The sequence below is a fragment of the Vicia villosa genome, linkage group LG1 (genome assembly GCF_029867415.1).
Source record: "Vicia villosa cultivar HV-30 ecotype Madison, WI linkage group LG1, Vvil1.0, whole genome shotgun sequence".
NCBI classification, from domain to species: Eukaryota; Viridiplantae; Streptophyta; class Magnoliopsida; order Fabales; family Fabaceae; genus Vicia; species Vicia villosa.
The window spans coordinates 88,644,308-88,653,163 of NC_081180.1; positions in this window are offsets into that span (position 1 = coordinate 88,644,308).

The window sequence follows — 8,856 nt, forward strand, 5'->3', positions numbered from 1 at the left end:
TCGATTAGCACATATTGCTAAACGAATAGAAAAGTTTGGCAGATATATTGAAAGGCCCCAAGGTCCTTGTTCGTGTAAAGGAGACTAACTTCTTCAATTCACCATTGGGAAGGAAGATTGGCCATTTCACTCACAATAATATATTGAAGAAAAGACACAAATTCTCATATCTATCATCTTGTAATATTTTGTTGAAGATTAACCATCATTTCCTAATATAATGGGGGGTTTGTGAGTCTTTCCTACTAAAATTTCTCAACTATTATTGGAAAATCGCAAGTCTAATTCTTGGGGACATGAATAAGTCGTTTTTGATTGAACCTGCATAATTCTTTATGTTCTTCTTCTTCTTCTTCTTCTTCTTCTTCTTCTTCTTCTCTTAACTATTTAATTTCTGCAATTTACTTTCCGCTGCTTAGTTTTTGAAAATGTTTTTAAACTCTTATTTGACTTTCCAAAAGTTTTCAAAACCAAGTTTTTCCAAACCACAGAATTCATCCCCTTCTTATGTGTAAAGTCCCAAGTCCAACAAGTGACATCAGAAACTAAATCTTGTTTAATGACTTATCATCTCAAGAGGAAGATGACTTTCGACACAAGAAATTTTTTAAATCCTACGACATATTTTTAAAATAGAAATTTTTATATTTGGAACGCTAGGTTGAAACTTTTTCTTGAAAGGTTAGATCGTAAATTTTGGGAAACAATTATAAAAGGACCGATTTACCCCTCTCATCAAATAGATGATGAAGTAGTGGATAAACCTTATTCTCTTTGGACCAAAGAAGAAAATAGAAAGATAGATATAGATCTCAAAACCAAGAATTTTATAATAAAGTCTTTAGATGAGGAGGAGAAACAGCATGAGAAACATCAACCTCGGGGAGAAACATGAAAGAGTCGTCTGCCAACAAAGAAGATAGAATATGCTCAAAGGCACCCAACGAGGGAGATACATTTTCAAAATTAGAAAATGAAAATCTCAGAAAATAGAAGTTTCTAGTATATAAATGCACTCTCTGTAAGAAAACTAGACACTTGAAATCCTTTTGTTTTAAATTTAAAAGATCTAAAGGCAGTCATCTAAGATCACCTATGAGTAATGCACCTGGGTCCAAGAAGATGATATGGGCACCAAAGGTGAAACCTTAAGTGTTTTACAGCTTGAAGTCTAAGTGATTATTTGAAGAAGTTGTACAAAGCATCAATATTCTCTAGAAGTATACAAGATTTATGAAAGTCTCTAATCTTGAAAATGAACGATGATAGTAAATGTCAAATTATTGTGATCAAAGTAAAATATATGAGAATATCTCAAAATTGATGATATGAAATGATCAATAAGATGAATAAGTCTGTGATGAACTTTATCCATTTTGTGGATTTACCAACTCTCACATCCAACGATGCATAGAGAAGGATATACCATAAGGTATTCTTCCCTTTTGGGAAATGTTTATCAAGATTTTTCTTGATAAATGAGGTAAAATTATTTTAAGGTTGAAATGATTAATAAAATATGATTAAGCCCTTAAATAATTATTTTGAATATTTTCTCATTTAAAATAAAATGTTTCTAACCCATAAAATATGAGTTCCTTTAGTGTTTTCTAGCAAAAGGGTTCAAACAATGACAATGGGAGTACATAAGAATGGAAAATCCAGCAAAAGGCCCAATAATACATAAAAAAGGCTGAAATGTGACATCATAATTGATTAGCACATATTGCTAACCGATTAGAAAAGCTTGGCAAATATATTTTAAGATCAAATCCAAGCCTTCATTGCACGTCAAGCAAATCAAATCTCAGCATCTATGAAGATCTCGCCAAAATCTGAAACATTGAAGAATCTAATCGATTAGAGGAACATTTAATCGATTAGGAGACTAAAAAAAGAGAATTTGGATTTGATTTTTGAATAGCACAATCTTCACGTAAAGGTTGCATATTACACATGCTCAAACACTCCAGGAGACATGCTATAAATAGGTATTATCCCTTCACTCTTCTTGCATCTCAAATGTATTTCTTCATGTGAGTACTTTCTTGTCATAAGTTTTACCGTGACCTCCCCTAGTCAAAAAACCAAATTACCACCTCACTTTTTCCACCATGATGATCTTGATGAAGAATAGTCTCACTTACGTTTATTAGTTAAAATATAGACTTAAATAGTCTTTTGGTCCCTGTAAGTTGGCGTGTTTTTGGTTTTCATCCCTATATCTTTTTTTCTTGGAAATGGTCTCTAAATGTTTAAGTCCTTTTGGTTTTAGTCCCTAAAGTTAAAATCCGCAGAAAATCTGCAGGTTTCTTGCAGACTTTCCTTTAAATTTTCCTGCAGATTTTAATTTTAGGGACTAAAACCAAAAGGATTTTAACATTCAGGGATCATTTTCAAGAAAAATAAGATACAGGGACGAAAATAAAAAACACGCTCACGTACAGGGACCAAAAGACTATTTAAGCCTAGAATATATTATGCATTTTCCTTCATGTACTTTCATTTTTTGCAAATTTTCTATTGTACTTTGAATTTAAGTAATAATATAAGTGTGATATTTTTCTTTTCTTAAATTTTTAAAATGCCTTATTTTGCATATTTATGTTTCAAAAAGTGGGACAAGTATTCTCTCATGGGAAGGGTATATTTTCTATCTAACTCAAGAGGAGTTTAATCATTCTAAATGTATCCATATTGTTTCTTTTATCGCCTTCTCTGAGAGATGTGTTGTAATCATTAAAAAGGGGGCAAATGTAAAACCTTGTTTTGCAGGTATTAGATCTTTAACCAAGACTCATCTTTTGATGATGACAACTATAAGGACAAAAAATGACAAGTCAAGCACAATATTTAAGCAATTAAAGATGCAAACCCAAGTGTTACGGTTTTATAAAATTGACTATCCAAAGAAGGAAAACAAAGTGGAAATAATCTAAAGCCTCAAGTGATCTCAAGTAATGTTAAATCAAAAGATAGTATATGACAAAGGGCTTGTAGAAAAGGAGTTAATCCCCTAATTTAGTAAGTGAGTGAACTTATGTAAGTAAAGAACATTTTTTGTAAAAGTTGTTAGAACAAGATTTGTTCTTATCAATTATCTTAGTTTTGATGATAACAATAATATGAATTTTGCTTAAGATAATATGGTACTCTAATCCAATGCAATTTCCCTTTCAGGAAATATATATAAAGAGTACGCATAATTCAGCGCTCAGAAGTTGTATCTCAAATGGTTCAGCATGCAACATCAGAACATGGTCTGGCAAGACATCAGAAGATGGTCGAAGCAGAATCAGAACATGGGTCTATGGAAGCATCAGAAGAACATGAGATCAGAAGCACTGAAGATCAGAAGATGGTATCACGCTCAGAAGCACTTCAAGGTCAGAAGATCAGAAGATGCTATGGACCAAGCTGTTTTGACTCTGATGATATTCAAACGTCGTATTCACAAACATCAGATCAGAAGGAAGTACAGGTGGCAGACTACGCTGACTGACAAAAGGAACGTTAAAAGCTACTAAAGGCTACGTCAGTAGACACAGCGTGAACAAGGCTCGAGGTAGTTGACAAAAGCGTATAACATTAAGTGCAATGCTGTACGGAACACGCAAAGCATTAAATGCATTCAACGGTCATCTTCTCAACGCCTATAAATATGAAGTTCTGATGAGAAGCAAGGTTACCAATTTCTACATCTATTCTGTGAATATCAAACTTGCTGAAACGCTATTCAATCAAAGCTCAGAATCTTCATCAACTCACTACATTGCTGTTGTAATATTTTAGTGAGATTAAGCTTAAACTTTAAGAGAAATATCACAGTTGTGATTATCGCTTTTAAGAAGCATTTGTAAACTCTTGAATAGATTACATTAAGTTGTAAGGAACTAGAGTGATCGTGTGATCAGTATACTCTAGGAAGTCTTAGCAGTTGGCTGAGCAGTTTGTAACTAGAGTGATCGTGTTGATCAGAATACTCTAGGGAAGTCTTAGGAGTGAACTAAGCCTAGAGTGATCGTGTTGATCAGTAGACTCTAGAAAAGTCTTAGAGGGTATCTAAGCAGTTGTTCCTGGAGTGATCAGTGTGTGATCAGAAGACTCTGGAAGACTTAGTTGCGGACTAAGTGGAAAACCATTGTAATCCGTGCGATTAGTGGATTAAATCCTCAGGTTGAGGTAAATCATCTCTGCGGGGGTGGACTGGAGTAGCTTCGTTAACAGCGAACCAGGATAAAAATAATTGTGCAATTTATTTTTATCGTCCAAGATTTAAAGTCACACTTATTCAATCCCCCCCTTTCTAAGTGTTTTTCTATCCTTCAATTGGCATCAGAGCGCCGGTTTTAAGGTGCAAGCACTTAACCGTGTTTAGAAAAGATTCAGGAAGAGAAAAACGCTTCATTTAAAAGATGGTTGATGAAAGTGAAAAGTCTACATCCACACCTGCATCTACATCTGGCTCTGCTGAGCAATACAACGGTAACAATGGTTATACTAGACCGCCGGTATTTGATGGTGAAAACTTTGAATACTGGAAAGATAAACTGGAAAGTTACTTTCTGGGTCTAGATGGTGATCTATGGGATCTTCTAATGGATGGTTACAAACATCCAGTAAATGCCAGTGGCGTGAAGCTGTCAAGGCAAGAAATGAATGATGATCAAAAGAAGCTTTTCAGGAATCATCATAAATGTAGAACTGTTTTGCTGAATGCTATCTCTCATGCTGAGTATGAGAAGATATCTAACAGGGAAACGGCCTATGACATATATGAGTCCTTGAAAATGACTCATGAAGGAAATGCTCAAGTCAAGGAGACAAAAGCTCTTGCCTTAATCCAGAAGTATGAAGCCTTCAAGATGGAGGATGATGAAGACATTGAAAAGATGTTTTCGAGATTTCAAACTCTGACTGCTGGATTGAGAGTTCTTGACAAAGGATACACCAAGGCTGATCATGTGAAGAAGATCATCAGAAGCTTACCCAGAAGATGGGGTCCTATGGTGACTGCATTCAAGATTGCAAAGAATCTGAATGAAGTTTCTCTGGAAGAGCTGATCAGTGCCTTGAGAAGCCATGAAATTGAGCTGGATGCAAATGAGCCTCAAAAGAAAGGTAAGTCTATTGCATTAAAATCTAATATCAAGAAATGCACTAACGCTTTTCAGGCCAAAGAAGAAGATCCTGAAGAATCAGAATCTGAAGAAGAAGATGAACTGTCCATGATCTCCAGAAGGCTAAATCAACTCTGGAAGACCAAGCAAAGGAAGTTCAGAGGCTTCAGAAGTTCAAGGAAATTTGAACGTGGAGAATCTTCTGATGAAAGAAGATTTGACAAGAAGAAGGTCATGTGCTATGAATGCAATGAGCCTGGACACTACAAGAATGAATGTCCAAATCTTCAGAAGGAAAGTCCCAAGAAAAAGTTTCATAAGAAGAAAGGTCTTATGGCAACCTGGGATGAGTCAGAAGATGATTCAGAAGATGAGCAGGCTAACTGTGCGCTGATGGCGACAGAAGATGACGGATCAGAATCTACATCAGAATCAGATTCTGAAGAGGTATTTTCTGAACTTACTAGAGATGAGTTAGTTTCCGGTCTAACTGAACTTCTGGAACTCAAGTCTCAGATTAGTCTCAAATACAAAAAGCTGAAAAAGCAATTTGAATTTGAAACAAAGAAGCTTGAGTTGGAGAATTCTGAATTAAAAGAAAAACTTTTAAAATTATCCAATAATGTTGGATCTCCTTCTAATTCAGAAAAATCCACTCCTAGTCTAAACCATATTCTGAAAGAATATGATTTAAGTTTCAGGAAGTTCTTATCTAGAAGTATTGGCAGAAGTCAGCTAGCTTCTATGATATATGCCGTATCTGGAAACAAAAGAGTTGGCATTGGTTATGAGGGTGAAACCCCATACAAACTTGAACCTGTTGATGAAATGAAAATTACATACAAGCCATTGTATGATCAGTTCAAGTATGGCCACTCTCATGATATTAGGCACACTTCACATGCTCAAAATTTTCACATAACACACACCAAGAAGCATGTGACACAACTTAGGAAATATCATGAAACTCACATTAAAAATTATCATGCTGTTCCTCCTATTGCTTATAATGTTAAACCCAAGTTCAATCAGAACTTGAGAAAATCTAACAAGAAAGGACCCAAGAAAATGTGGGTACCTAAGGACAAGATTATTCCTATTGCAGATATCCTTGGCTGCAAGAAGGACAAAGCACAACATGTCATGGTACCTGGACTCTGGATGCTCACGACACATGACAGGAAGAAGGTCTATGTTCCAAGACCTGGTGCTTAAGTCTGGAGGAGAAGTCAAGTTTGGAGGAGATCAGAAGGGCAAGATAATTGGCTCTGGAACTATAAAGTCTGGTAACTCTCCTTCCATTTCTAATGTACTTCTTGTAGAAGGATTAACTCATAACCTCTTATCTATCAGTCAATTGAGTGACAATGGTTATGATATAATCTTTAATCAAAAGTCTTGCAAGGCTGTAAATCAGAAGGATGGCTCAATCCTATTTACAGGCAAGAGGAAGAACAACATTTATAAGACAGATCTGCAAGATCTTATGAGTCAGAAGGTGACCTGTCTTATGTCTGTTTCTGAAGAGCAGTGGGTCTGGCACAGAAGATTAGGTCATGCTAGTTTGAGAAAGATTTCTCAGATTAACAAACTGAATCTGGTCAGAGGACTTCCTAATCTGAAATTCAAATCAGATGCTCTTTGTGAAGCATGTCAGAAGGGCAAGTTCTCCAAACCTGCATTCAAGTCTAAGAATGTTGTTTCTACCTCAAGGCCATTAGAACTCTTGCACATTGATCTGTTTGGACCAGTCAAAACAGCATCTGTCAGAGGAAAGAAATATGGATTAGTCATCGTAGATGATTATAGCCGCTGGACTTGGGTAAAATTCTTAAGACACAAGGATGAGACTCATTCAGTGTTCTTTGATTTCTGCATTCAGATTCAATCTGAAAAAGAGTGTAAAATCATAAAGGTCAGAAGTGATCATGGTGGTGAATTTGAGAACGGATCCTTTGAAGAATTCTTCAAAGAGAATGGTATTGCCCATGATTTCTCTTGTCCTAGAACTCCACAGCAAAATGGGGTTGTAGAACGAAAGAATAGGACTCTGCAAGAAATGGCCAGAACCATGATCAATGAAACCAATATGGCTAAGCATTTCTGGGCAGAAGCAATAAACACTGCATGCTATATTCAGAATAGAATCTGTATCAGACCTATTCTAAATAAGACTCCTTATGAATTGTGGAAGAATAGAAAGCCCAACATTTCATATTTCCATCCTTTTGGATGTGTATGCTTTATTCTGAACACTAAAGATCATCTTGGTAAGTTTGATTCCAAAGCTCAAAAGTGTTTCCTTCTTGGATATTCTGAACGCTCAAAAGGCTACAGAGTATACAATACTGAAACATTGGTTGTAGAAGAATCAATCAATATCAGGTTTGATGATAAGCTTGGTTCTGAAAAACCAAAGCAGTTTGATAATTTTGCAGATTGTGATATTGATATATCAGAAGTTGTTGAGCCAAGAAGCAACGCATCAGAAGCAGAGCTCCTCAGAAGCAAAGAACCAGAAGATCAAGTATCAGCTTCTCTGGAGGATCTAAGTATTTCTGAAGAACCATCTGTCAGAAGATCATCCAGACTCATCTCTGGTCATTCAGAAGATGTCATTCTTGGAAAGAAGGATGATCCAATCAGAACAAGAGCATTCCTTAAGAACAATGCAGACTGTCAATTAGGTCTTGTATCTTTGATCGAGCCAACTTCTGTTGATCATGCTCTAGAAGATCCAGACTGGATAATTGCTATGCAAGAAGAACTGAATCAGTTTACAAGGAATGATGTTTGGGATCTTGTTCCTAGACCAGATGGATTCAATATAATTGGTACAAAATGGGTCTTCAGAAACAAGCTCAGTGAGAAAGGTGAAGTGGTAAGAAACAAAGCCAGACTGGTGGCTCAGGGTTATAGTCAGCAAGAAGGGATTGATTATACAGAAACCTTTGCACCAGTGGCCAGGTTAGAATCTATTCGTCTATTAATTTCTTTTGCCACTCAACATAACATCACTCTCTATCAAATGGATGTTAAGAGTGCCTTCTTAAATGGTTATATAGATGAAGAAGTTTATGTCCATCAACCTCCTGGTTTTGAAGACTCTATGTCTCCGAATCATGTGTTTAAACTAAAGAAATCATTATATGGATTGAAGCAAGCTCCCAGAGCTTGGTATGAACGCTTAAGTTCTTTCCTTCTAGATAATGGTTTCACTAGAGGGAAAGTGGACACTACTCTCTTTTGTAAAACCTTTGAAAAGGATATTTTAATTTGTCAAATATATGTAGATGATATTATTTTTGGAACATCTAATGCTACACTTGGAAAGGAGTTTGCTGAGTCTATGCAGGCTGAGTTTGAAATGAGCATGATGGGAGAACTCAAGTATTTCCTTGGAATACAAATAAATCAAACATCAGAAGGAACATATGTTCACCAAACCAAGTATGTGAAGGAACTTCTAAAGAAGTTTAATCTTCTGGACTGCAAAGAAGCCAAAACTCCTATGCATCCAACATGCATCCTAGGTAAGGATGAGGTAAGTAAGAAGGTAGATCAGAAGTTATACAGAGGTATGATTGGATCTCTTCTATATCTGACTGCTTCTAGACCTGACATTCTGTTCAGTGTTTGTTTGTGTGCTAGATTCCAATCAGATCCTAGAGAATCTCATTTAACTGCTGTTAAGAGAATTCTAAGGTATCTGAAAGGTACTACTAATGTTGGCTTA